Here is a 26852-nt window from a genome sequence, read left to right as displayed (position 1 = left end):
TCTTGAGATGCGACGGGAATGCCGGGAATTCTTTCCCTATGAAACAGGGAAAGGATCCCTCATCTCGAGCTAGGAGGCGGAAACGGGGCTCCCCTGGATGTGTGCGGGACCCTCGTGCTTCCTCTCGAGTGGAAACGGGTATGTCGGGGAACTTCTTGAGTTGCAGCAAGGGTGTGAAGGACCCTTTGGAAGTTCCAGTGGTTAGACATGATTAGCCTCGAGAAGCCTCAGCGGAAATGGGCCTCATCTCGCCTGGAGGGCAAAACCTCCTGGATTTTCTCGAGTTGCGGCAGATGCTCTCGACTTACGATGGGGACCACAGGGACCCGCTCTGTTGGCCTCAGGAAAGGCCAGTCCCCATGCGAGTTCCTCGGGGGCCTCTCGGGATTCCTCTCCCGTCGATGCCGGGGCCTAAGACCTTGTGTGGAGTCGGGGCCGGAACCTGAGTATTCCTCTCCAGTGCTGACATGGATCTTGGGGTACTTCTGGAGTCTCCCCAGGGGAGTCAGTCCTCGTCTCGAATGCGGGCATGCACTTGCGCTTTCCTCCAGAGCGGTAGCAGAAGTGTCACCCAGTCCGCCGCGTGGATCAAAGGATCTATTGTTTTCCCTCGTGTCTTTCCCACGAGGTTTTCCCACGAGGCTTTCCCACAGGGTTGTCCCACGTGCACACGTGGTGGGAGTGGATCCTCGGCTTGAACGTCAAGGCAGTGCAGGGAAAACATGTTCCTCTGGAATGGACTGACACATCTGGGGGACTCTTGGAATGGTGGCACGACCCTGGAGTTCCTTTCGCCTATCCTGTGGAGAGCGCCTCCTCTTGAGATGCGACGGGAACGCCGGGAATTCTTTCCCTACGAAACAGGGAAAGGATCCCTCATCTCGAGCTAGGAGGCGGAAACGGGGCTCCCCTGGATGTGTGCGGGACCCTCGTGCTTCCTCTCGAGTGGAGACGGGTATGTCGGGGAACTTCTTGAGTTGCAGCAAGGGTGTGAAGGACCCTTTGGAAGTTCCAGTGGTTAGATGTGATTAGCCTGGAGAACCCAGTTCCAGTGGTTAGATGTGATTAGCCTCGAGAAGCCTCAGCGGAAATGGGCCTCATCTCGCCTGGAGGGCAAAACCTCCGGGATTTTCTCGAGTTGCGGCAGGTGCTCTCAACTTACGACGGGGACCTCAGGGATCCGCTCTGGTGGCCACAGGAAAGGCCAGTCCCCATGCGAGTTCCTCGTGGGCCTCTCGGGATTCCTCTCCCGTAGATGCCGGGGCCTAAGACCTTGTGTGGAGTCGGGGACGGAACCTGAGGATTCCTCTCCAGTGCTGACATGAATCTTGGGGTACTTCTGGAGTCTCCCCATGGGAGTCAGTCCTCGTCTCGAATGCGGGCATGCACTTGCGCTGTCCTCCAGAGCGGTAGCAGCAGTGTCACGCATTCCGCCTCGTGGATCAAGGGATCGATGACTTTCCCTCGAGTCTTTCCCCCGAGGCTTTCCCACAGCGCTGTCCACGTTCACTCGTGGTGGGAGTCGATCCTCGGCTTGAACGTTAAGGCAGTGCAGGGAAAACAGGTTCCTCTGGAATGAACTGACACATCTGGGGGACTCTTGAAATGGTGGCACGACCCTGGAGTTCCTCTCGTCTTTCCTGCGGAGAGCGCCTCCTCTTGAGATGCGACGGGAACGCCGGGAATTCTTTCCCTACGAAACAGGGAAAGGATCCCTCATCTCGAGCTAGGAGGCGGAAACGGGGCTCCCCTGATGTGTGCGGGACCCTCGTGCTTCCTCTCGAGTGGAGACGGGTATGTTGGGGAACTTCTTGAGTTGCAGCAAGGGTGTGAAGGACCCTTTGGAAGTTCCAGTGGTTTGATGTGATTAGCCTCGAGAAGCCTCAGCGGAAATGGGCCTCATCTCGCCTGAAGGGCAAAACCTCCTGGATTTTCTAGAGTTGCGGCAGGTGCTCTCGACTTACGACGGGGACCTCAGGGACCCGCTCTGGTGGCCTCAGGAAAGGCCAGTCCCCATGCGAGTTCCTCGGGGGCCTCTCGGGATTCCTCTCCCGTCGTTCCCGGGGCCTAAGACCTTGTGTGGAGTCGGGGCCGGAACCTGAGGATTCCTCTCCAGTGCTGACATGGATCTTGGGGTACTTCTGGAGTCTCCCCAGGGGAGTCAGTCCTGGTCTCGAATGCGGGCATGCACTTGCCCTTTCCTCCAGAGCGGTAGCAGCAGTGTCACGCACTCCGCCGCTTCGATCAAGGGATCTATGTTGTTCCCTCGAGTCTTTCCCACGAGGCTTTCCCACGAGGCTTTCCCACAGGGCTGTCCCACGTGCACACGTGGTGGGAGTCGATCCTCGGCTTGAACGTCATGGCAGTGCAGGGAAAACAGGTTCCTCTGGAATGGACTGACACATCTGGGGGACTCTTGGAATGGCGGCACGACCCTGGAGTTCCTCTCGCCTTTCCTGTGGAGAGCGCCTCCTCTTGAGATGCGACGGGAACGCCGGGAATTCTTTCCCTACGAAACAGGGAAAGGATCCCTCATCTCGAGCTAGGAGGCGGAAACGGGGCTCCGCTGGATGTGTGCGTGACCCTCGTGCTTCCTCTCGAGTGGAGACGGCTATGTCGGGGAACTTCTTCTGTTGCAGCAAGGGTGTGAAGGATCCTTTGGAAGTTTCAGTGGTTAGATGTGATTAGCCTCCAGAAGCCTCAGCGGAAATGAGCCTCATCTCGCCTGAAGGGCATAACCTCCTGGATTTTCTCGAGTTGCGGCAGGTGCTCTCGACTTACGACGGGGACCTAGGGACCCGCTCTGGTGGCCTCAGGAAAGGCCAGTCCCCATGCGAGTTCCTCCGGGGCCTCTCGGGATTGCTCTCCCGTTCATGCCAGGGCCTAAGACCTTGTGTGGATTTGGGGCCGGAACCTGAGGATTCCTCTCCAGTGCTGACATGGATCTTGGGGTACTTCTGGGGTCTCCCCAGGGGAGTCAGTCCTCGTCTCGAATGCGGGCATGCACTTGCGCTGTCCTCCAGAACGGTAGCAGCAGTGTCACGCATTCCACCGCGTGGATCAAAGGATCTATTGGTTTTCCCTCGAGTCTTTCCCACGAGGCTTTCCCACGAGGCTTTCCCACAGGGCTGTCCCACGTGCCACCGTTGTGGGAGTCCATCCTCGGCATGAACGTCAAGGCAGTGCAGGGAAAACAGGTTCCTCTGGAATGGACTGACACATCTGGGGGCTCTTGGAATGGTGGCATGACCCTGGAGTTCCTTTCGCCTTTCCTGTGGAGAGCGCCTCCTCTTGAGATGCGACGGGAACGCCGGGAATTCTTTCCCTACGAAACAGGGAAGGGATCACTCATCTCGAGCTAGGAGGCGGAAACGGGGCTCCCCTGGATGTGTGCGGGACCCTCGTGCTTCCTCTCGAGTGGAGACGGGTTTGTCGGGGAACTTCTTGAGTTACAGCAAGGGTGTGAAGGACCCTTTGGAAGTTCCAGTGGTTAGATGTGATTAGCCTCGAGAAGCCTCAGCGGAAATGGGCCTCATCTCGCCTGGAGGGCAAAACCTCCTGGATTTTCTCGAGTTGCGGCAGGTGCTCTCGACTTACGACGGGGACCTCAGGGACCCGCTCTGGTGGCCTCAGGAAAGGCCAGTCCCCATGCGAGTTCCTCGGGGGCCTCTCGGCATTCCTCTCCCGTCGATGCCGGGGCCTAAGACCTTGTGTGGAGTCGGGGCCGGAACCTGAAGATTCCTCTCCAGTGCTGACATGGATCTTGGGGTACTTCTGGAGTCTCCCCAGGGGAGTCAGTCCTCGTCTCGAATGCGGGCATGCACTTGCGCTTTCCTCCAGAGCGGTAGCAGCAGTGTCACGCAGTCCACCGCGTGGATCAAAGGATCTATGGTTTTCCCTCGAGTCTTTCCCACGAGGCTTTCCCACGAGGCTTTCCCACAGGGCTGTCCCACGTGCACACGTGGTGGGAGTCGATCCTCGGCTTGAACGTCAAGGCAGTGCAGGGAAAACAGGTTCCTCTGGAATGGACTGACACATCTGGGGGTCTCTTGGAATGGTGCCACGACCCTGGAGTTCCTCTCGCCTTTCCTGCGGAGAGCGCCTCCTCTTGAGATGCGACGGGAACGGCGGGAATTCTTTCCCTACGAAACAGGGAAAGGATCCCTCATCTCGAGCTAGGAGGCGGAAACAGGGCTCCCCTGGATGTGTGCGGGACCCCACGTGCTTCCTCTCGAGTGGAGACGGGTATGTCGCGGAACTGCTTCAGTTGCAGCAAGGGTGTGAAGGACCCTTTGGAAGTTTCAGTGGTTAGATGTGATTAGCCTCGAGAAGCCTCAGCGGAAATGGGCCTCATCTCGCCTGCAGGGCAAAACCTCCTGGATTTTCTCGAGTTGCGGCAGGTGCTCTCGACTTACGACGGGGACCTCAGGGACCCGCTCTGGTGGCCTCAGGAAAGGCCAGTCCCCATGCGAGTTCCTCGGGGGCCTCTGGGGATTCCTCTCCCGTCGATGAGGGACCTAAGACCTTGTGTGGAGTCGGGGCCGGAACCTGAGGATTCCTCTCCAGTGCTGACATGGATCTTGGGGTACTTCTGGAGTCTCCCCAGGGGAGTCAGTCCTCGTCTCGAATGCGGGCATGCACTTGCGCTTTCCTCCAGAGCGGTAGCAGCAGTGTCACGCAGTCCGCCGCGTGGATCAAAGGATCTATGGTTTTCCCTCGAGTCTTTCCCACGAGGCTTTCCCACGAGGCTTTCTCACAGGGCTGTCCCACGTGCACACGTGGTCGAAGTCGATCCTCGGCTTGAACGTCAAGGCAGTGCAGGGAAAACATGTTCCTCTGGAATGGACTGACACATCTGCGGGACTCTTGGAATGGTGTCACGACCCTGGAGTTCTTCTCGCCTTTCCTGTGGAGAGGGCCTCCTCTTGAGATGCGACGGGAACGCCGGAATTCTTTCCCTATGAAACAGGGAAAGGATACCTCATCTCGAGCTACGAGGCGGAAACGGGGCTCACCTGGATGTGTGCGGGACCCCACGTGCTTCCTCTCGAGAGGAGACGGGTATGTCGGGGAACTTCTTGAGTTGCAGCAAGGGTGTGAAGGACCTTTTGGAAGTTCCAGTGGTTAGATGTGATTAGCCTCGAGAAGCCTCAGCGGAAATGGCCCTCATCTCGCCTGGAGGGCAAAACCTCCTGGATTTTCTCGAGTTGCGGCAGGTGCTCTCGACTTACGACGAGGACCACAGGGACCCGCTCTGGTGGCCTCAGGAAAGGCCAGTCCCCATGCGAGTTCCTCGGGGGCCTCTCGGGATTCCTCTCCCGTCGATGCCGGGGCCTAAGACCTTGTGTGGAGTCGGGGCCGGAACCTAAGGATTCCTCTCCAGTGCTGACATGAATCTTGGGGTAATTCTGGAGTCTCCCCAGGGGAGTCAGTCCTCGTCTCGAATGCGGGCATGCAATTGCACTTTCCTCCAGAGCGGTAGCAGCAGTGTCACGCAGTCCGCCGCGTGGATCAAAGGATCTATGGTTTTCCCTCGAGTCTTTCCCACGAGGCTTTCCCACGAGGCTTTCCCACAGGGCTGTCCCACGTGCACACGTGGTGGGAGTCGATCCTCGGCTTGAACGTCAAGGCAGTGCAGGGAAAACAGGTTCCTCTGGAATGGACTGACACATCTGGGGGTCTCTTGGAATGGTGCCACGACCCTGGAGTTCCTCTCGCCTTTCCTGCGGAGAGCGCCTCCTCTTGAGATGCGACGGGAACGGCGGGAATTCTTTCCCTACGAAACAGGGAAAGGATCCCTCATCTCGAGCTAGGAGGCGGAAACAGGGCTCCCCTGGATGTGTGCGGGACCCCACGTGCTTCCTCTCGAGTGGAGACGGGTATGTCGCGGAACTGCTTCAGTTGCAGCAAGGGTGTGAAGGACCCTTTGGAAGTTCCAGTGGTTAGATGTGATTAGCCTCGAGAAGCCTCAGCGGAAATGGGCCTCATCTCGCCTGCAGGGCAAAATCTCCTGGATTTTCTCGAGTTGCGGCAGGTGCTCTCGACTTACGACGGGGACCTCAGGGACCCGCTCTGGTGGCCTCAGGAAAGGCCAGTCCCCATGCGAGTTCCTCGGGGGCCTCTGGGGATTCCTATCCCGTCGATGAGGGACCTAAGACCTTGTGTGGAGTCGGGGCCGGAACCTGAGGATTCCTCTCCAGTGCTGACATGGATCTTGGGGTACTTCTGGAGTCTCCCCAGGGGAGTCAGTCCTCGTCTCGAATGCGGGCATGCACTTGCGCATTCCTCCAGAGCGGTAGCAGCAGTGTCACGCAGTCCGCCGCGTGGATCAAAGGATCTATGGTTTTCCCTCGAGTCTTTCCCACGAGGCTTTCCCACGAGGCTTTCTCACAGGGCTGTCCCACGTGCACACGTGGTCGAAGTCGATCCTCGGCTTGAACGTCAAGGCAGTGCAGGGAAAACATGTTCTCTGGAATGGACTGACATATCTGGGGGACTCTTTGAATGGTGGCACGACGCTGGAGTCCTCTCGCCTTTCCTGTGGAGAGCGCCTCCTCTTGAGATGCGACGGGAATGCCGGGAATTCTTTCCCTATGAAACAGGGAAAGGATCCCTCATCTCGAGCTAGGAGGCGGAAACGGGGCTCCCCTGGATGTGTGCGGGACCCTCGTGCTTCCTCTCGAGTGGAAACGGGTATGTCGGGGAACTTCTTGAGTTGCAGCAAGGGTGTGAAGGACCCTTTGGAAGTTCCAGTGGTTAGACATGATTAGCCTCGAGAAGCCTCAGCGGAAATGGGCCTCATCTCGCCTGGAGGGCAAAACCTCCTGGATTTTCTCGAGTTGCGGCAGATGCTCTCGACTTACGATGGGGACCACAGGGACCCGCTCTGTTGGCCTCAGGAAAGGCCAGTCCCCATGCGAGTTCCTCGGGGGCCTCTCGGGATTCCTCTCCCGTCGATGCCGGGGCCTAAGACCTTGTGTGGAGTCGGGGCCGGAACCTGAGTATTCCTCTCCAGTGCTGACATGGATCTTGGGGTACTTCTGGAGTCTCCACAGGGGAGTCAGTCCTCGTCTCGAATGCGGGCATGCACTTGCGCTTTCCTCCAGAGCGGTAGCAGAAGTGTCACCCAGTCCGCCGCGTGGATCAAAGGATCTATTGTTTTCCCTCGTGTCTTTCCCACGAGGTTTTCCCACGAGGCTTTCCCACAGGGTTGTCCCACGTGCACACGTGGTGGGAGTGGATCCTCGGCTTGAACGTCAAGGCAGTGCAGGGAAAACATGTTCCTCTGGAATGGACTGACACATCTGGGGGACTCTTGGAATGGTGGCACGACCCTGGAGTTCCTCTCGCCTATCCTGTGGAGAGCGCCTCCTCTTGAGATGCGACGGGAACGCCGGGAATTCTTTCCCTACGAAACAGGGAAAGGATCCCTCATCTCGAGCTAGGAGGCGGAAACGGGGCTCCCCTGGATGTGTGCGGGACCCTCGTGCTTCCTCTCGAGTGGAGACGGGTATGTCGGGGAACTTCTTGAGTTGCAGCAAGGGTGTGAAGGACCCTTTGGAAGTTCCAGTGGTTAGATGTGATTAGCCTGGAGAACCCAGTTCCAGTGGTTAGATGTGATTAGCCTCGAGAAGCCTCAGCGGAAATGGGCCTCATCTCGCCTGGAGGGCAAAACCTCCGGGATTTTCTCGAGTTGCGGCAGGTGCTCTCAACTTACGACGGGGACCTCAGGGATCCGCTCTGGTGGCCACAGGAAAGGCCAGTCCCCATGCGAGTTCCTCGGGGGCCTCTCGGGATTCCTCTCCCGTAGATGCCGGGGCCTAAGACCTTGTGTGGAGTCGGGGACGGAACCTGAGGATTCCTCTCCAGTGCTGACATGAATCTTGGGGTACTTCTGGAGTCTCCCCATGGGAGTCAGTCCTCGTCTCGAATGCGGGCATGCACTTGCGCTGTCCTCCAGAGCGGTAGCAGCAGTGTTACGCATTCCGCCTCGTGGATCAAGGGATCGATGACTTTCCCTCGAGTCTTTCCCCCGAGGCTTTCCCACAGCGCTGTCCACGTTCACTCGTGGTGGGAGTCGATCCTCGGCTTGAACGTTAAGGCAGTGCAGGGAAAACAGGTTCCTCTGGAATGAACTGACACATCTGGGGGACTCTTGAAATGGTGGCACGACCCTGGAGTTCCTCTCGTCTTTCCTGCGGAGAGCGCCTCCTCTTGAGATGCGACGGGAACGCCGGGAATTCTTTCCCTACGAAACAGGGAAAGGATCCCTCATCTCGAGCTAGGAGGCGGAAACGGGGCTCCCCTGATGTGTGCGGGACCCTCGTGCTTCCTCTCGAGTGGAGACGGGTATGTTGGGGAACTTCTTGAGTTGCAGCAAGGGTGTGAAGGACCCTTTGGAAGTTCCAGTGGTTTGATGTGATTAGCCTCGAGAAGCCTCAGCGGAAATGGGCCTCATCTCGCCTGAAGGGCAAAACCTCCTGGATTTTCTAGAGTTGCGGCAGGTGCTCTCGACTTACGACGGGGACCTCAGGGACCCGCTCTGGTGGCCTCAGGAAAGGCCAGTCCCCATGCGAGTTCCTCGGGGGCCTCTCGGGATTCCTCTCCCGTCGTTCCCGGGGCCTAAGACCTTGTGTGGAGTCGGGGCCGGAACCTGAGGATTCCTCTCCAGTGCTGACATGGATCTTGGGGTACTTCTGGAGTCTCCCCAGGGGAGTCAGTCCTGGTCTCGAATGCGGGCATGCACTTGCCCTTTCCTCCAGAGCGGTAGCAGCAGTGTCACGCACTCCGCCGCTTCGATCAAGGGATCTATGTTGTTCCCTCGAGTCTTTCCCACGAGGCTTTCCCACGAGGCTTTCCCACAGGGCTGTCCCACCTGCACACGTGGTGGGAGTCGATCCTCGGCTTGAACGTCATGGCAGTGCAGGGAAAACAGGTTCCTCTGGAATGGACTGACACATCTGGGGGACTCTTGGAATGGCGGCACGACCCTGGAGTTCCTCTCGCCTTTCCTGTGGAGAGCGCCTCCTCTTGAGATGCGACGGGAACGCCGGGAATTCTTTCCCTACGAAACAGGGAAAGGATCCCTCATCTCGAGCTAGGAGGCGGAAACGGGGCTCCGCTGGATGTGTGCGTGACCCTCGTGCTTCCTCTCGAGTGGAGACGGCTATGTCGGGGAACTTCTTCTGTTGCAGCAAGGGTGTGAAGGATCCTTTGGAAGTTTCAGTGGTTAGATGTGATTAGCCTCCAGAAGCCTCAGCGGAAATGAGCCTCATCTCGCCTGAAGGGCATAACCTCCTGGATTTTCTCGAGTTGCGGCAGGTGCTCTCGACTTACGACGGGGACCTAGGGACCCGCTCTGGTGGCCTCAGGAAAGGCCAGTCCCCATGCGAGTTCCTCCGGGGCCTCTCGGGATTGCTCTCCCGTTCATGCCAGGGCCTAAGACCTTGTGTGGATTTGGGGCCGGAACCTGAGGATTCCTCTCCAGTGCTGACATGGATCTTGGGGTACTTCTGGGGTCTCCCCAGGGGAGTCAGTCCTCGTCTCGAATGCGGGCATGCACTTGCGCTGTCCTCCAGAACGGTAGCAGCAGTGTCACGCATTCCACCGCGTGGATCAAAGGATCTATTGGTTTTCCCTCGAGTCTTTCCCACGAGGCTTTCCCACGAGGCTTTCCCACAGGGCTGTCCCACGTGCCACTGTTGTGGGAGTCCATCCTCGGCAAGAACGTCAAGGCAGTGCAGGGAAAACAGGTTCCTCTGGAATGGACTGACACATCTGGGGGCTCTTGGAATGGTGGCACGACCCTGGAGTTTCTTTCGCCTTTCCTGTGGAGAGCGCCTCCTCTTGAGATGCGACGGGAACGCCGGGAATTCTTTCCCTACGAAACAGGGAAGGGATCACTCATCTCGAGCTAGGAGGCGGAAACGGGGCTCCCCTGGATGTGTGCGGGACCCTCGTGCTTCCTCTCGAGTGGAGACGGGTTTGTCGGGGAACTTCTTGAGTTACAGCAAGGGTGTGAAGGACCCTTTGGAAGTTCCAGTGGTTAGATGTAATTAGCCTCGAGAAGCCTCAGCGGAAATGGGCCTCATCTCGCCTGGAGGGCAAAACCTCCTGGATTTTCTCGAGTTGCGGCAGGTGCTCTCGACTTACGACGGGGACCTCAGGGACCCGCTCTGGTGGCCTCAGGAAAGGCCAGTCCCCATGCGAGTTCCTCGGGGGCCTCTCGGCATTCCTCTCCCGTCGATGCCGGGGCCTAAGACCTTGTGTGGAGTCGGGGCCGGAACCTGAGGATTCCTCTCCAGTGCTGACATGGATCTTGGGGTACTTCTGGAGTCTCCCCAGGGGAGTCAGTCCTCGTCTCGAATGCGGGCATGCACTTGCGCTTTCCTCCAGAGCGGTAGCAGCAGTGTCACGCAGTCCACCGCGTGGATCAAAGGATCTATGGTTTTCCCTCGAGTCTTTCCCACGAGGCTTTCCCACGAGGCTTTCCCACAGGGCTGTCCCACGTGCACACGTGGTGGGAGTCGATCCTCGGCTTGAACGTCAAGGCAGTGCAGGGAAAACAGGTTCCTCTGGAATGGACTGACACATCTGGGGGTCTCTTGGAATGGTGCCACGACCCTGGAGTTCCTCTCGCCTTTCCTGCGGAGAGCGCCTCCTCTTGAGATGCGACGGGAACGGCGGGAATTCTTTCCCTACGAAACAGGGAAAGGATCCCTCATCTCGAGCTAGGAGGCGGAAACAGGGCTCCCCTGGATGTGTGCGGGACCCCACGTGCTTCCTCTCGAGTGGAGACGGGTATGTCGCGGAACTGCTTCAGTTGCAGCAAGGGTGTGAAGGACCCTTTGGAAGTTTCAGTGGTTAGATGTGATTAGCCTCGAGAAGCCTCAGCGGAAATGGGCCTCATCTCGCCTGCAGGGCAAAACCTCCTGGATTTTCTCGAGTTGCGGCAGGTGCTCTCGACTTACGACGGGGACCTCAGGGACCCGCTCTGGTGGCCTCAGGAAAGGCCAGTCCCCATGCGAGTTCCTCGGGGGCCTCTGGGGATTCCTCTCCCGTCGATGAGGGACCTAAGACCTTGTGTGGAGTCGGGGCCGGAACCTGAGGATTCCTCTCCAGTGCTGACATGGATCTTGGGGTACTTCTGGAGTCTCCCCAGGGGAGTCAGTCCTCGTCTCGAATGCGGGCATGCACTTGCGCATTCCTCCAGAGCGGTAGCAGCAGTGTCACGCAGTCCGCCGCGTGGATCAAAGGATCTATGGTTTTCCCTCGAGTCTTTCCCACGAGGCTTTCCCACGAGGCTTTCTCACAGGGCTGTCCCACGTGCACACGTGGTCGAAGTCGATCCTCGGCTTGAACGTCAAGGCAGTGCAGGGAAAACATGTTCCTCTGGAATGGACTGACACATCTGCGGGACTCTTGGAATGGTGTCACGACCCTGGAGTTCTTCTCGCCTTTCCTGTGGAGAGGGCCTCCTCTTGAGATGCGACGGGAACGCCGGAATTCTTTCCCTATGAAACAGGGAAAGGATCCCTCATCTCGAGCTAGGAGGCGGAAACGGGGCTCACCTGGATGTGTGCGGGACCCCACGTGCTTCCTCTCGAGTGGAGACGGGTATGTCGGGGAACTTCTTGAGTTGCAGCAAGGGTGTGAAGGACCTTTTGGAAGTTCCAGTGGTTAGATGTGATTAGCCTCGAGAAGCCTCAGCGGAAATGGCCCTCATCTCGCCTGGAGGGCAAAACCTCCTGGATTTTCTCGAGTTGCGGCAGGTGCTCTCGACTTACGACGAGGACCACAGGGACCCGCTCTGGTGGCCTCAGGAAAGGCCAGTCCCCATGCGAGTTCCTCGGGGGCCTCTCGGGATTCCTCTCCCGTCGATGCCGGGGCCTAAGACCTTGTGTGGAGTCGGGCCCGGAACCTGAGGATTCCTCTCCAGTGCTGACATGAATCTTGGGGTAATTCTGGAGTCTCCCCAGGGGAGTCAGTCCTCGTCTCGAATGCGGCATGCACTTGCGCTTTCCTCCAGAGCGGTAGCAGCAGTGTCACGCAGTCCGCCGCGTGGATCAAAGGATCTATGGTTTTCCCTCGAGTCTTTCCCACGAGGCTTTCCCACGAGGCTTTCCCACAGGGCTGTCCCACGTGCACACGTGGTGGGAGTCGATCCTCGGCTTGAACGTCAAGGCAGTGCAGGGAAAAAAGGTTCCTCTGGAATGGACTGACACATCTGGGGGACTCTTGGAATGGTGTCACGACCATGGAGTTCCTCTCACCTTTCCTGTGGAGAGCGCCTCCTCTTGAGATGCGACGGGAACGCCGGGAATTCTTTCCCTACGAAACAGGGAAAGGATCCCTCATCTCGAGCTAGGAGGCGGAAACGGGGCTCCCCTGGATGTGTGCGGGACCCACGTGCTTCCTCTCGAGTGGAGACGGGTATGTCGGGGAACTTCTTGAGTTGCAGCAAGGGTGTGAAGGACCCTTTGGAAGTTCCAGTGGTTAGATGTGATTGGCCTCGAGAAGCCTCAGCGGAAATGGGCCTCATCTCGCCTGGAGGGCAAAACCTCCTGGATTTTCTCGAGTTGCGGCAGGTGCTCTCGACTTACGACGGGGACCTCAGGGACCCGCTCTCGTGTCCTCAGGAAAGGCCAGTCCCCATGCGAGTTCCTCGGGGGCCTCTCGGGATTCCTCTCCCGTCAATGCCGGGGCCTAAGTCCTTGTGTGGAGTCGGGGCCGGAACCTGAGGATTCCACTCCAGTGCTGACATGGATCTTGGGGTACTTCTGGAGTCTCCCCAGGGGAGTCAGTCCTCGTCTCGAATGCGGGCATGCACTTGCGCTTTCCTCCAGAGCGGTAGCAGCAGTGTCACGCAGTCCGCCGCGTGGATCAAAGGATCTATGGTTTTCCCTCGAGTCTTTCCCACGAGTCTTTCCCACGAGGCTTTCCCACAGGGCTGTCCCACGTGCACACGTGGTGGGAGTCGATCCTCGGCTTGAACGTCAAGGCAGTGCAGGGAAAACAGGTTCCTCTGGAATGGACTGACACATCTGGGGGACTCTTGGAATGGTGGCACGACCCTGGAGTTCCTCTCGCCTTTCCTGTGGAGAGGGCCTCCTCTTGAGATGCGACGGGAACGCCGGGAATTCTTTCCCTACGAAACAGGGAAAGGATACCTCATCTCGAGCTAGGAGGGGGAAACGGGGCTCCGCTGGATGTGTGCGGGACACCACGTGCTTCCTCTCGAGTGGAGACGGGTATGTCTGGGAACTTCTTGAGTTGCAGCAAGGGTGTGAAGGACCCTTTGGAAGTTCCAGTGGTTAGACGTGGTTGGCCTCGAGAAGCCTCAGCGGAAATGGGCCTCATCTAGCCTGGAGGGCAAAACCTCCTGGATTTTCTCGAGTTGCGGCAGGTGCTCTCGACTTACGACGGGGACCTCAGGGACCCGCTCTGGTGGCCTCAGGAAAGGCCAGTCCCCATGCGAGTTCCTCGGGGGCCTCTCGGGATTCCTCTCCCGTCGATGCCGGGGCCTAAGACCTTGTGTGGAGTCGGGGCCGGAACCTGAGGATTCCTCTCCAGTGCTGACATGGATCTTCGGGTACTTCTGGAGTCTCCCCAGGGGGGTCAGTCCTCGTCTCGAATGCGGGCATGCACTTGCACTTTCCTCCAGAGCGGTAGCAGCAGTGTCACGCAGTCCGCCGCGTGGATCAAAGGATCTATGGTTTTCCCTCGAGTCTTTCCCACGAGGCTTTCCCACGAGGCTTTCCCACAGGGCTGTCCCACGTGCACACGTGGTGGGAGTCGATCCTCGGCTTGAACGTCAAGGCAGTGCAGGGAAAACAGGTTCCTCTGGAATGGACTGACACATCTGGGGGACTCTTGGAATGGTGGCACGACCCTGGAGTTCCTCTCGCCTTTCCTGTGGAGAGCGCCTCGTCTTGAGATGTGACGGGAACGCCGGGAATTCTTTCCCTACGAAACAGGGAAAGGATCCCTCATCTCGAGCTTGAAGGCGGAAACGGGGCTCCCCTGGATGTGTGCGGGACCCCACGTGCTTCCTCTCGAGTGGAGAAGGGTATGTCGGGGAACTTCTTGAGTTGCAGCAAGGGTGTGAAGGACCCTTTGGAAGTTCCAGTGGTTAGATGTGATTGGCCTCGAGAAGCCTCAGCGGAAATGGGCCTCATCTCGCCTGGAGGGCAAAACCTCCTGGATTTTCTCGAGTTGCGGCAGGTGCTCTCGACTTACGACGGGGACCTCAGGGAACCGCTCTGGTGGCCTTAGGAAAGGCCAGTCCCCATGTGAGTTCCTCGGGGGCCTCTCGGGATTCTTCTCCCGTCGATGCCGGGGCCTAAGACCTTGTGTGGAGTCGGGCCGGAACCTGAGGATTCCTCTCCAGTGCTGACATGGATCTTGGGGTACTTCTGGAGTCTCCCCAGGGGAGTCAGTTCTCGTATCGAATGCGGGCATGCACTTGCGCTTTCCTCCAGAGCGGTAGCAGCAGTGTCACGCAGTCCGCCGCGTGGAACAAAGGATCTATGGTTTTCCCTCGAGTCTTTCCCACGAGGCTTTCCCACGAGGCTTTCCCACAGGGCTGTCCCACGTGCACACGTGGTGGGAGTCGATCCTCGGCTTGAACGTCAAGGCAGTGCAGGGAAAACAGGTTCCTCTGGAATGGACTGACACATCTGGGGGAATCTTGGAATGGTGGCACGACCCTGGAGTTCCTCTCGCTTTTCCTGTGGAGAGCGCCTCCTCTTGAGATGCGACGGGAACGCCGGGAATTCTTTCCCTACGAAACAGGGAAAGGATCCCTCATCTCGAGCTAGGAGGCGGAAACGGGGCTCCCCTGGATGTGTGCGGGACCCCACGTGCTTCCTCTCGAGTGGAGACGGTTATGTCGGGGAACTTCTTGAGTTGCAGCAATGGTGTGAAGGACCCTTTGGAAGTTCCAGTGGTTAGATGTGATTGGCCTCGAGAAGCCTCAGGGGAAATGGGCCTCATCTCGCCTGGAGGGCAAAACCTCCTGGATTTTCTCGAGTTGCGGCAGGTGCTCTCGACTTACGATGGGGACCACAGGGACCCGCTCTGGTGGCCTCAGGAAAGGCCAGTCCCCATGCGAGTTCCTCGGGGGCCTCTGGGGATTCCTCTCCCGTCGATGAGGGACCTAAGACCTTGTGTGGAGACGGGGCCGGAACCTGAGGATTCCACTCCAGTGCTGACATGGATCTTGGGGTACTTCTGGAGTCTCCCCAGGGGAGTCAGTCCTCGTCTCGAATGCGGGCATGCACTTGCGCTTTCTTCCAGAGCGGTAGCAGCAGTGTCACGCAGTCCGCCGCGTGGATCAAAGTATCTATGGTTTTCCCTCGAGTCTTTCCCACGAGGCTTTCCCACGAGGCTTTCTCACAGGGCTGTCCCACGTGCACACGTGGTCGAAGTCGATCCTCGGCTTGAACGTCAAGGCAGTGCAGGGAAAACATGTTCCTCTGGAATGGACTGACACATCTGCGGGACTCTTGCAATGGTGTCACGACCCTGGAGTTCTTCTCGCCTTTCCTGTGGAGAGGGCCTCCTCTTGAGATGCGACGGGAACGCCGGAATTCTTTCCCTATGAAACAGGGAAAGGATCCCTCATCTCGAGCTAGGAGGCGGAAACGGGGCTCACCTGGATGTGTGCGGGACCCCACGTGCTTCCTCTCGAGTGGAGACGGGTATGTCGGGGAACTTCTTGAGTTGCAGCAAGGGTGTGAAGGACCTTTTGGAAGTTCCAGTGGTTAGATGTGATTAGCCTGGAGAAGCCTCAGCGGAAATGGCCCTCATCTCGCCTGGAGGGCAAAACCTCCTGGATTTTCTCGAGTTGCGGCAGGTGCTCTCGACTTATGACGAGGACCACAGGGACCCGCTCTGGTGGCCTCAGGAAAGGCCAGTCCCCATGCGAGTTCCTCGGGGGCCTCTCGGGATTCCTCTCCCGTCGATGCCGGGGCCTAAGACCTTGTGTGGAGTCGGGCCCGGAACCTGAGGATTCCTCTCCAGTGCTGACATGAATCTTGGGGTAATTCTGGAGTCTCCCCAGGGGAGTCAGTCCTCGTCTCGAATGCGGCGTGCACTTGCGCTTTCCTCCAGAGTGGTAGCAGCAGTGTCACGCAGTCCGCCGCGTGGATCAAAGGATCTATGGTTTTCCCTCGAGTCTTTCCCACGAGGCTTTCCCACGAGGCTTTCCCACAGGGCTGTCCCACGTGCACACGTGGTGGGAGTCGATCCTCGGCTTGAACGTCAAGGCAGTGCAGGGAAAAAAGGTTCCTCTGGAATGGACTGACACATCTGGGGGACTCTTGGAATGGTGTCACGACCATGGAGTTCCTCTCGCCTTTCCTGTGGAGAGCGCCTCCTCTTGAGATGCGACGGGAACGCCGGGAATTCTTTCCCTACGAAACAGGGAAAGGATCCCTCATCTCGAGCTAGGAGGCGGAAACGGGGCTCCCCTGGATGTGTGCGGGACATCACGTGCTTCCTCTCGAGTGGAGACGGGTATGTCGGGGAACTTCTTGAGTTGCAGCAAGGGTGTGAAGGACCCTTTGGAAGTTCCAGTGGTTAGATGTGATTGGCCTCGAGAAGCCTCAGCGGAAATGGGCCTCATCTCGCCTGGAGGGCAAAACCTCCTGGATTTTCTCGAGTTGCGGCAGGTGCTCTCGACTTACGACGGGGACCTCAGGGACCCGCTCTCGTGGCCTCAGGAAAGGCCAGTCCCCATGCGAGTTCCTCGGGGGCCTCTCGGGATTCCTCTCCCGTCAATGCCGGGGCCTAAGTCCTTGTGTGGAGTCGGGGCCGGAACCTGAGGATTCCTCTCCAGTGCTGACATGGATCTTGGGGTACTTCTGGAGTCTCCCCAGGGGAGTCAGTCCTCGTCTCGAATGCGGGCATGCACTTGCGCTTTCCTCCAGAGCGGTAGCAGCAGTGTCACGCAGTCCGCCGCGTGGATCAAAGGATCTATGGTTTTCCCTCGAGTCTTTCCCACGAGGCTTTCCCACGAGGCTTTCCCACAGGGCTGTCCCACGTGCACACGTGGTGGGAGTCGATCCTCGGCTTGAACGTCAAGGCAGTGCAGGGAAAACAGGTTCCTCTGGAATGGACTGACACATCTGGGGGGCTCTTGGAATGGTGGCATGACCCTGGAGTTCCTCTCGCCTTTCCTGTGGAGAGCGCCTCCTCTTGAGATGCGACGGGAACGCCGGGAATTCTTTCCCTACGAAACAGGGAAAGGATACCTCATCTCGAGCTAGGAGGGGGAAACGGGGCTCCGCTGGATGTGTGCGGGACACCACGTGCTTCCTCTCGAGTGGAGACGGGTATGTCTGGGAACTTCTTGAGTTGCAGCAAGGGTGTGAAGGACCCTTTGGAAGTTCCAGTGGTTAGACGTGATTGGCCTCGAGAAGCCTCAGCGGAAATGGGCCTCATCTCGCCTGGAGGGCAAAACCTCCTGGATTTTCTCGAGTTGCGGCAGGTGCTCTCGACTTACGACGGGGACCTCAGGGACCCGCTCTGGTGGCCTCAGGAAAGGCCAGTCCCCATGCGAGTTCCTCGGGGGCCTCTCGGGATTCCTCTCCCGTCGATGCCGGGGCCTAAGACCTTGTGTGGAGTCGGGGCCGGAACCTGAGGATTCCTCTCCAGTGCTGACATGGATCTTGGGGTACTTCTGGAGTCTCCCCAGGGGGGTCAGTCCTCGTCTCGAATGCGGGCATGCACTTGCACTTTCCTCCAGAGCGGTAGCAGCAGTGTCACGCAGTCCGCCGCGTGGATGAAAGGATCTATGGTTTTCCCTCGAGTCTTTCCCACGAGGCTTTCCCACGAGGCTTTCCCACAGGGCTGTCCCACGTGCACACGTGGTGGGAGTCGATCCTCGGCTTGAACGTCAAGGCAGTGCAGGGAAAACAGGTTCCTCTGGAATGGACTGACACATCTGGGGGACTCTTGGAATGGTGGCACGACCCTGGAGTTCCTCTCGCCTTTCCTGTGGAGAGCGCCTCGTCTTGAGATGTGACGGGAACGCCGGGAATTCGTGCCCTACGAAACAGGGAAAGGATCCCTCATCTCGAGCTTGAAGGCGGAAACGGGGCTCCCCTGGATGTGTGCGGGACCCCACGTGCTTCCTCTCGAGTGGAGAAGGGTATGTCTGGGAACTTCTTGAGTTGCAGCAAGGGTGTGAAGGACCCTTTGGAAGTTCCAGTGGTTAGACGTGGTTGGCCTCGAGAAGCCTCAGCGGAAATGGGCCTCATCTAGCCTGGAGGGCAAAACCTCCTGGATTTTCTCGAGTTGCGGCAGGTGCTCTCGACTTACGACGGGGACCTCAGGGACCCGCTCTGGTGGCCTCAGGAAAGGCCAGTCCTCATGCGAGTTCCTCGGGGGCCTCTCGGGATTCCTCTCCCGTCGATGCCGGGGCCTAAGACCTTGTGTGGAGTCGGGGCCGGAACCTGAGGATTCCTCTCCAGTGCTGACATGGATCTTCGGGTACTTCTGGAGTCTCCCCAGGGGGGTCAGTCCTCGTCTCGAATGCGGGCATGCACTTGCACTTTCCTCCAGAGCGGTAGCAGCAGTGTCACGCAGTCCGCCGCGTGGATCAAAGGATCTATGGTTTTCCCTCGAGTCTTTCCCACGAGGCTTTCCCACGAGGCTTTCCCACAGGGCTGTCCCACGTGCACACGTGGTGGGAGTCGATCCTCGGCTTGAACGTCAAGGCAGTGCAGGGAAAACAGGTTCCTCTGGAATGGACTGACACATCTGGGGGACTCTTGGAATGGTGGCACGACCCTGGAGTTCCTCTCGCCTTTCCTGTGGAGAGCGCCTCGTCTTGAGATGTGACGGGAACGCCGGGAATTCTTTCCCTACGAAACAGGGAAAGGATCCCTCATCTCGAGCTTGAAGGCGGAAACGGGGCTCCCCTGGATGTGTGCGGGACCCCACGTGCTTCCTCTCGAGTGGAGAAGGGTATGTCGGGGAACTTCTTGAGTTGCAGCAAGGGTGTGAAGGACCCTTTGGAAGTTCCAGTGGTTAGATGTGATTGGCCTCGAGAAGCCTCAGCGGAAATGGGCCTCATCTCGCCTGGAGGGCAAAACCTCCTGGATTTTCTCGAGTTGCGGCAGGTGCTCTCGACTTACGACGGGGACCTCAGGGAACCGCTCTGGTGGCCTTAGGAAAGGCCAGTCCCCATGTGAGTTCCTCGGGGGCCTCTCGGGATTCTTCTCCCGTCGATGCCGGGGCCTAAGACCTTGTGTGGAGTCGGGCCGGAACCTGAGGATTCCTCTCCAGTGCTGACATGGATCTTGGGGTACTTCTGGAGTCTCCCCAGGGGAGTCAGTTCTCGTATCGAATGCGGGCATGCACTTGCGCTTTCCTCCAGAGCGGTAGCAGCAGTGTCACGCAGTCCGCCGCGTGGAACAAAGGATCTATGGTTTTCCCTCGAGTCTTTCCCACGAGGCTTTCCCACGAGGCTTTCCCACAGGGCTGTCCCACGTGCACACGTGGTGGGAGTCGATCCTCGGCTTGAACGTCAAGGCAGTGCAGGGAAAACAGGTTCCTCTGGAATGGACTGACACATCTGGGGGAATCTTGGAATGGTGGCACGACCCTGGAGTTCCTCTCGCCTTTCCTGTGGAGAGCGCCTCCTCTTGAGATGCGACGGGAACGCCGGGAATTCTTTCCCTACGAAACAGGGAAAGGATCCCTCATCTCGAGCTAGGAGGCGGAAACGGGGCTCCCCTGGATGTGTGCGGGACCCCACGTGCTTCCTCTCGAGTGGAGACGGTTATGTCGGGGAACTTCTTGAGTTGCAGCAATGGTGTGAAGGACCCTTTGGAAGTTCCAGTGGTTAGATGTGATTGGCCTCGAGAAGCCTCAGGGGAAATGGGCCTCATCTCGCCTGGAGGGCAAAACCTCCTGGATTTTCTCGAGTTGCGGCAGGTGCTCTCGACTTACGATGGGGACCACAGGGACCCGCTCTGGTGGCCTCAGGAAAGGCCAGTCCCCATGCGAGTTCCTCGGGGGCCTCTGGGGATTCCTCTCCCGTCGATGAGGGACCTAAGACCTTGTGTGGAGACGGGGCCGGAACCTGAGGATTCCTCTCCAGTGCTGACATGGATCTTGGGGTACTTCTGGAGTCTCCCCAGGGGAGTCAGTCCTCGTCTCGAATGCGGGCATGCACTTGCGCTTTCCTCCAGAGCGGTAGCAGCAGTGTCACGCAGTCCGCCGCGTGGATCAAAGTATCTATGGTTTTCCCTCGAGTCTTTCCCACGAGGCTTTCCCACGAGGCTTTCTCACAGGGCTGTCCCACGTGCACACGTGGTCGAAGTCGATCCTCGGCTTGAACGTCAAGGCAGTGCAGGGAAAACATGTTCCTCTGGAATGGACTGACACATCTGCGGGACTCTTGCAATGGTGTCACGACCCTGGAGTTCTTCTCGCCTTTCCTGTGGAGAGGGCCTCCTCTTGAGATGCGACGGGAACGCCGGAATTCTTTCCCTATGAAACAGGGAAAGGATCCCTCATCTCGAGCTAGGAGGCGGAAACGGGGCTCACCTGGATGTGTGCGGGACCCCACGTGCTTCCTCTCGAGTGGAGACGGGTATGTCGGGGAACTTCTTGAGTTGCAGCAAGGGTGTGAAGGACCTTTTGGAAGTTCCAGTGGTTAGATGTGATTAGCCTGGAGAAGCCTCAGCGGAAATGGCCCTCATCTCGCCTGGAGGGCAAAACCTCCTGGATTTTCTCGAGTTGCGGCAGGTGCTCTCGACTTATGACGAGGACCACAGGGACCCGCTCTGGTGGCCTCAGGAAAGGCCAGTCCCCATGCGAGTTCCTCGGGGGCCTCTCGGGATTCCTCTCCCGTCGATGCCGGGGCCTAAGACCTTGTGTGGAGTCGGGCCCGGAACCTGAGGATTCCTCTCCAGTGCTGACATGAATCTTGGGGTAATTCTGGAGTCTCCCCAGGGGAGTCAGTCCTCGTCTCGAATGCGGCGTGCACTTGCGCTTTCCTCCAGAGTGGTAGCAGCAGTGTCACGCAGTCCGCCGCGTGGATCAAAGGATCTATGGTTTTCCCTCGAGTCTTTCCCACGAGGCTTTCCCACGAGGCTTTCCCACAGGGCTGTCCCACGTGCACACGTGGTGGGAGTCGATCCTCGGCTTGAACGTCAAGGCAGTGCAGGGAAAAAAGGTTCCTCTGGAATGGACTGACACATCTGGGGGACTCTTGGAATGGTGTCACGACCATGGAGTTCCTCTCGCCTTTCCTGTGGAGAGCGCCTCCTCTTGAGATGCGACGGGAACGCCGGGAATTCTTTCCCTACGAAACAGGGAAAGGATCCCTCATCTCGAGCTAGGAGGCGGAAACGGGGCTCCCCTGGATGTGTGCGGGACATCACGTGCTTCCTCTCGAGTGGAGACGGGTATGTCGGGGAACTTCTTGAGTTGCAGCAAGGGTGTGAAGGACCCTTTGGAAGTTCCAGTGGTTAGATGTGATTGGCCTCGAGAAGCCTCAGCGGAAATGGGCCTCATCTCGCCTGGAGGGCAAAACCTCCTGGATTTTCTCGAGTTGCGGCAGGTGCTCTCGACTTACGACGGGGACCTCAGGGACCCGCTCTCGTGGCCTCAGGAAAGGCCAGTCCCCATGCGAGTTCCTCGGGGGCCTCTCGGGATTCCTCTCCCGTCAATGCCGGGGCCTAAGTCCTTGTGTGGAGTCGGGGCCGGAACCTGAGGATTCCTCTCCAGTGCTGACATGGATCTTGGGGTACTTCTGGAGTCTCCCCAGGGGAGTCAGTCCTCGTCTCGAATGCGGGCATGCACTTGCGCTTTCCTCCAGAGCGGTAGCAGCAGTGTCACGCAGTCCGCCGCGTGGATCAAAGGATCTATGGTTTTCCCTCGAGTCTTTCCCACGAGGCTTTCCCACGAGGCTTTCCCACAGGGCTGTCCCACGTGCACACGTGGTGGGAGTCGATCCTCGGCTTGAACGTCAAGGCAGTGCAGGGAAAACAGGTTCCTCTGGAATGGACTGACACATCTGGGGGGCTCTTGGAATGGTGGCATGACCCTGGAGTTCCTCTCGCCTTTCCTGTGGAGAGCGCCTCCTCTTGAGATGCGACGGGAACGCCGGGAATTCTTTCCCTACGAAACAGGGAAAGGATACCTCATCTCGAGCTAGGAGGGGGAAACGGGGCTCCGCTGGATGTGTGCGGGACACCACGTGCTTCCTCTCGAGTGGAGACGGGTATGTCTGGGAACTTCTTGAGTTGCAGCAAGGGTGTGAAGGACCCTTTGGAAGTTCCAGTGGTTAGACGTGATTGGCCTCGAGAAGCCTCAGCGGAAATGGGCCTCATCTCGCCTGGAGGGCAAAACCTCCTGGATTTTCTCGAGTTGCGGCAGGTGCTCTCGACTTACGACGGGGACCTCAGGGACCCGCTCTGGTGGCCTCAGGAAAGGCCAGTCCCCATGCGAGTTCCTCGGGGGCCTCTCGGGATTCCTCTCCCGTCGATGCCGGGGCCTAAGACCTTGTGTGGAGTCGGGGCCGGAACCTGAGGATTCCTCTCCAGTGCTGACATGGATCTTGGGGTACTTCTGGAGTCTCCCCAGGGGGGTCAGTCCTCGTCTCGAATGCGGGCATGCACTTGCACTTTCCTCCAGAGCGGTAGCAGCAGTGTCACGCAGTCCGCCGCGTGGATGAAAGGATCTATGGTTTTCCCTCGAGTCTTTCCCACGAGGCTTTCCCACGAGGCTTTCCCACAGGGCTGTCCCACGTGCACACGTGGTGGGAGTCGATCCTCGGCTTGAACGTCAAGGCAGTGCAGGGAAAACAGGTTCCTCTGGAATGGACTGACACATCTGGGGGACTCTTGGAATGGTGGCACGACCCTGGAGTTCCTCTCGCCTTTCCTGTGGAGAGCGCCTCGTCTTGAGATGTGACGGGAACGCCGGGAATTCTTTCCCTACGAAACAGGGAAAGGATCCCTCATCTCGAGCTTGAAGGCGGAAACGGGGCTCCCCTGGATGTGTGCGGGACCCCACGTGCTTCCTCTCGAGTGGAGAAGGGTATGTCGGGGAACTTCTTGAGTTGCAGCAAGGGTGTGAAGGACCCTTTGGAAGTTCCAGTGGTTAGATGTGATTGGCCTCGAGAAGCCTCAGCGGAAATGGGCCTCATCTCGCCTGGAGGGCAAAACCTCCTGGATTTTCTCGAGTTGCGGCAGGTGCTCTCGACTTACGACGGGGACCTCAGGGAACCGCTCTGGTGGCCTTAGGAAAGGCCAGTCCCCATGTGAGTTCCTCGGGGGCCTCTCGGGATTCTTCTCCCGTCGATGCCGGGGCCTAAGACCTTGTGTGGAGTCGGGCCGGAACCTGAGGATTCCTCTCCAGTGCTGACATGGATCTTGGGGTACTTCTGGAGTCTCCCCAGGGGAGTCAGTTCTCGTATCGAATGCGGGCATGCACTTGCGCTTTCCTCCAGAGCGGTAGCAGCAGTGTCACGCAGTCCGCCGCGTGGAACAAAGGATCTATGGTTTTCCCTCGAGTCTTTCCCACGAGGCTTTCCCACGAGGCTTTCCCACAGGGCTGTCCCACGTGCACACGTGGTGGGAGTCGATCCTCGGCTTGAACGTCAAGGCAGTGCAGGGAAAACAGGTTCCTCTGGAATGGACTGACACATCTGGGGGAATCTTGGAATGGTGGCACGACCCTGGAGTTCCTCTCGCCTTTCCTGTGGAGAGCGCCTCCTCTTGAGATGCGACGGGAACGCCGGGAATTCTTTCCCTACGAAACAGGGAAAGGATCCCTCATCTCGAGCTAGGAGGCGGAAACGGTGCTCCCCTGGATGTGTGCGGGACCCCACGTGCTTCCTCTCGAGTGGAGACGGTTATGTCGGGGAACTTCTTGAGTTGCAGCAATGGTGTGAAGGACCCTTTGGAAGTTCCAGTGGTTAGATGTGATTGGCCTCGAGAAGCCTCAGGGGAAATGGGCCTCATCTCGCCTGGAGGGCAAAACCTCCTGGATTTTCTCGAGTTGCGGCAGGTGCTCTCGACTTACGATGGGGACCACAGGGACCCGCTCTGGTGGCCTCAGGAAAGGCCAGTCCCCATGCGAGTTCCTCGGGGGCCTCTGGGGATTCCTCTCCCGTCGATGAGGGACCTAAGACCTTGTGTGGAGACGGGGCCGGAACCTGAGGATTCCTCTCCAGTGCTGACATGGATCTTGGGGTACTTCTGGAGTCTCCCCAGGGGAGTCAGTCCTCGTCTCGAATGCGGGCATGCACTTGCGCTTTCCTCCAGAGCGGTAGCAGCAGTGTCACGCAGTCCGCCGCGTGGATCAAAGTATCTATGGTTTTCCCTCGAGTCTTTCCCACGAGGCTTTCCCACGAGGCTTTCTCACAGGGCTGTCCCACGTGCACACGTGGTCGAAGTCGATCCTCGGCTTGAACGTCAAGGCAGTGCAGGGAAAACATGTTCCTCTGGAATGGACTGACACATCTGCGGGACTCTTGCAATGGTGTCACGACCCTGGAGTTCTTCTCGCCTTTCCTGTGGAGAGGGCCTCCTCTTGAGATGCGACGGGAACGCCGGAATTCTTTCCCTATGAAACAGGGAAAGGATCCCTCATCTCGAGCTAGGAGGCGGAAACGGGGCTCACCTGGATGTGTGCGGGACCCCACGTGCTTCCTCTCGAGTGGAGACGGGTATGTCGGGGAACTTCTTGAGTTGCAGCAAGGGTGTGAAGGACCTTTTGGAAGTTCCAGTGGTTAGATGTGATTAGCCTCGAGAAGCCTCAGCGGAAATGGCCCTCATCTCGCCTGGAGGGCAAAACCTCCTGGATTTTCTCGAGTTGCGGCAGGTGCTCTCGACTTACGACGAGGACCACAGGGACCCGCTCTGGTGGCCTCAGGAAAGGCCAGTCCCCATGCGAGTTCCTCGGGGGCCTCTCGGGATTCCTATCCCGTCGATGCCGGGGCCTAAGACCTTGTGTGGAGTCGGGGCCGGAACCTGAGGATTCCTCTCCAGTGCTGACATGAATCTTGGGGTAATTCTGGAGTCTCCCCAGGGGAGTCAGTCCTCGTCTCGAATGCGGCGTGCACTTGCGCTTTCCTCCAGAGTGGTAGCAGCAGTGTCACGCAGTCCGCCGCGTGGATCAAAGGATCTATGGTTTTCCCTCGAGTCTTTCCCACGAGGCTTTCCCACGAGGCTTTCCCACAGGGCTGTCCCACGTGCACACGTGGTGGGAGTCGATCCTCGGCTTGAACGTCAAGGCAGTGCAGGGAAAAAAGGTTCCTCTGGAATGGACTGACACATCTGGGGGACTCTTGGAATGGTGTCACGACCATGGAGTTCCTCTCGCCTTTCCTGTGGAGAGCGCCTCCTCTTGAGATGCGACGGGAACGCCGGGAATTCTTTCCCTACGAAACAGGGAAAGGATCCCTCATCTCGAGCTAGGAGGCGGAAACGGGGCTCCCCTGGATGTGTGCGGGACATCACGTGCTTCCTCTCGAGTGGAGACGGGTATGTCGGGGAACTTCTTGAGTTGCAGCAAGGGTGTGAAGGACCCTTTGGAAGTTCCAGTGGTTAGATGTGATTGGCCTCGAGAAGCCTCAGCGGAAATGGGCCTCATCTCGCCTGGAGGGCAAAACCTCCTGGATTTTCTCGAGTTGCGGCAGGTGCTCTCGACTTACGACGGGGACCTCAGGGACCCGCTCTCGTGGCCTCAGGAAAGGCCAGTCCCCATGCGAGTTCCTCGGGGGCCTCTCGGGATTCCTCTCCCGTCAATGCCGGGGCCTAAGTCCTTGTGTGGAGTCGGGGCCGGAACCTGAGGATTCCTCTCCAGTGCTGACATGGATCTTGGGGTACTTCTGGAGTCTCCCCAGGGGAGTCAGTCCTCGTCTCGAATGCGGGCATGCACTTGCGCTTTCCTCCAGAGCGGTAGCAGCAGTGTCACGCAGTCCGCCGCGTGGATCAAAGGATCTATGGTTTTCCCTCGAGTCTTTCCCACGAGGCTTTCCCACGAGGCTTTCCCACAGGGCTGTCCCACGTGCACACGTGGTGGGAGTCGATCCTCGGCTTGAACGTCAAGGCAGTGCAGGGAAAACAGGTTCCTCTGGAATGGACTGACACATCTGGGGGGCTCTTGGAATGGAGGCATGACCCTGGAGTTCCTCTCGCCTTTCCTGTGGAGAGCGCCTCCTCTTGAGATGCGACGGGAACGCCGGGAATTCTTTCCCTACGAAACAGGGAAAGGATACCTCATCTCGAGCTAGGAGGGGGAAACGGGGCTCCGCTGGATGTGTGCGGGACACCACGTGCTTCCTCTCGAGTGGAGACGGGTATGTCTGGGAACTTCTTGAGTTGCAGCAAGGGTGTGAAGGACCCTTTGGAAGTTCCAGTGGTTAGACGTGATTGGCCTCGAGAAGCCTCAGCGGAAATGGGCCTCATCTAGCCTGGAGGGCAAAACCTCCTGGATTTTCTCGAGTTGCGGCAGGTGCTCTCGACTTACGACGGGGACCTCAGGGACCCGCTCTGGTGGCCTCAGGAAAGGCCAGTCCCCATGCGAGTTCCTCGGGGGCCTCTCGGGATTCCTCTCCCGTCGATGCCGGGGCCTAAGACCTTGTGTGGAGTCGGGGCCGGAACCTGAGGATTCCTCTCCAGTGCTGACATGGATCTTGGGGTACTTCTGGAGTCTCCCCAGGGGGGTCAGTCCTCGTCTCGAATGCGGGCATGCACTTGCACTTTCCTCCAGAGCGGTAGCAGCAGTGTCACGCAGTCCGCCGCGTGGATGAAAGGATCTATGGTTTTCCCTCGAGTCTTTCCCACGAGGCTTTCCCACGAGGCTTTCCCACAGGGCTGTCCCAC

The sequence above is a fragment of the Ovis canadensis genome, chromosome 8, assembly GCF_042477335.2.
Source record: "Ovis canadensis isolate MfBH-ARS-UI-01 breed Bighorn chromosome 8, ARS-UI_OviCan_v2, whole genome shotgun sequence".
NCBI classification, from domain to species: Eukaryota; Metazoa; Chordata; class Mammalia; order Artiodactyla; family Bovidae; genus Ovis; species Ovis canadensis.
This window is presented reverse-complemented; position numbering follows the sequence as displayed.